Source organism: Rhinoraja longicauda, chromosome 8 (genome assembly GCF_053455715.1).
Source record: "Rhinoraja longicauda isolate Sanriku21f chromosome 8, sRhiLon1.1, whole genome shotgun sequence".
In the NCBI taxonomy this organism is placed as follows: Eukaryota; Metazoa; Chordata; class Chondrichthyes; order Rajiformes; family Arhynchobatidae; genus Rhinoraja; species Rhinoraja longicauda.
This window is the reverse complement of record NC_135960.1, coordinates 24,267,907-24,269,914: the sequence shown is the minus strand read 5'-3', so window position 1 is coordinate 24,269,914 and position 2,008 is coordinate 24,267,907. Positions and strand designations below refer to the sequence as shown.

General features: G+C 54.0%; 1 protein-coding gene across 1 annotated transcript in view; it reads left to right on the top strand.

Annotated features, from left to right (window-relative positions):
* Nucleotides 1-633: 633 nt before the first annotated feature.
* Nucleotides 634-2,008, top strand: part of mgat5 (alpha-1,6-mannosylglycoprotein 6-beta-N-acetylglucosaminyltransferase) — a 108,782-nt gene continuing 107,407 nt past the window's right edge. Inside the window, exon 1 of the mRNA XM_078403435.1 lies at nucleotides 634-726. The gene's annotated coding sequence lies outside the window, so the exon portion shown is untranslated. The remainder of the gene's footprint in view (nucleotides 727-2,008) is intronic.

Here is a 2,008-nt window from a genome sequence, read left to right as displayed (position 1 = left end):
GTGTTAGCATCTCTCCGGGAACGGGTGGGCTCCCTGGCTCCAGTTCCGACTTCACGTCATGGGTGTCCCATGGTACATGAACCGCCTTCCCTGAAGGACTGTGAGTTTGTTTTTCTGCGTAAAGATGCCCATCGCGCCCCGTTGCAGAGGGTCTATCAAGGGCCGTTCCGGGTTTTACGTAAGGGAACGGCTACCTTCACCTTAGACATGTGCGGCAGAGTGAGCTCGTCTCGGTGTCCCGGCTCAAACCTGCCCATTTGGACCCGGATCAACCAGTCCTGGTCGGTCAAACCCCTAGGAGAGGCCGACCTCCATTAGTTCCGCTCAGTAAGGGACCCCCCGTTCCGACAGTTACTCCAGGACCCCCCGTTCCGGCAGTCCCTCCAGGACCCCCCGTTCCGGTAGTTCCTCCAGAACCTCTCGTTCCGGCTGTTCCGCCAAGTCCGGAACCTCCGGCTCCTGTGGTTCAGGCTGTCCCTCTCCGTACTCGTTATGGTCGCGAAATCCGGCTCCCTGCTAGGTTCCGCACCTCGGGTTCTGGGGGGGGTCATGTAGCGACCATAGAGAATGGTCCAGGTCGTCGAACCCTCGGATTGGCCAGCGAGGTCACGTGGGAACGCGACCATAGGGATTGGTCCAGAGAGCGACATCGCTGATTGGCCAGCGATGTCATGTGCGCGTTTGGCGCCCGATTGAAGCAGTTCGGCGAAGTCTTCAAGGAAGACAGTAAGTTTGTATTGGTTGTCCTTTACCTTGTTGTTTAACTCTGTATCCGAATATTGCGGCTGCAATAAACTCCTCTTACAACCAACAAGTTTCGACTCGCCATATAATACTGTATATCTAAACAAACATTCTTTACTAAACTGCCGTCTCTGCATAAGAATGCACCGGAGGAGGCCCATGACAGAAAGGTCAGACTGGGGGTGGGAGGGGGAGTTTGAAGTGCTCAGCTACCGGGACATCAGGTTGGACAGAGCGAAGGTGTTGAGCGACAGAACTAGGCAACAGAACCATCCTCTCATCACCGAGAGTACAGTCCTGACCTACCATTTCCCTCATTGGAGACCTTTGAACTATCTTTAATCAAACTTGATCTTGCATGAATGTTGGACTCATTATCTGTGCACTGTGCAATGGCTCAATGGTGCTTTATTTGTCACATGTGCAACTGCACAGTAAAATTATATTTGCATATCTACACATGCAGGCGCCGCTGTGTTTAGGCGTCATTTCCAAAGTCTGATCCGCCCATGTGCTCGGTCTACAAGTTCACCTTTGACCACAACTCCATTGGGCGGTAGTCAGCATGGAATGTCCTGCAAGCACTGCAGGGAAAGAACTTAATGGATCCTGTGGCATGGTTCCCAGAGCAGACTGCCCAGCTTGTCTGACGAAATGCCTCATCGTCAGAACTCACCAACAAGCACCAAAGCCTGGCTTGGCTGGCGGTGAAGGGAGCCCTCCCAGTCAGATACTTCCTGCACCTCCGGAACCTTACTACCATCACACACTGCCCTCGGGACAGCTGCTATGGAGAGGAGATGGTTGCCCACCTCTTCACAGAGTGTGGATTTGCAAAGAGAGTCTGGAGAGGTTTGCAAGGGTCCATGGCATGATTTATTCCAAACAGCTCCGTCACAGTGGGCTCTATGATTTACGGACTGTTCCCAGGGTCGCATTCAGAGATTGACAACGAGTGCTGCTGGGAAGGTCATCAACTCGGTGAAAGACGCTCTTTGGTCTGCGTGAGCATTGTTGACCTCCCAGTGGAGCAAGATGTCCGTCGGACAATGTTGCCGACTGCCCCGCTGCAGACGTACGTGCTGAGGGATGCACTGAAGCTTGGTGCAGCCAATGCCAAGGCTCTGTGGGGGAGCCACAGTCTACGGTCCTTACGCTGCTGGACATGGGGGGGCAGGATTTGGTGGAGGCGCCCCTCAAAATAAGGGAAGGGATTCCATGCCAGTGGGCCACATGAGTGGCAAGGGCGGAGGGGAATTTTATG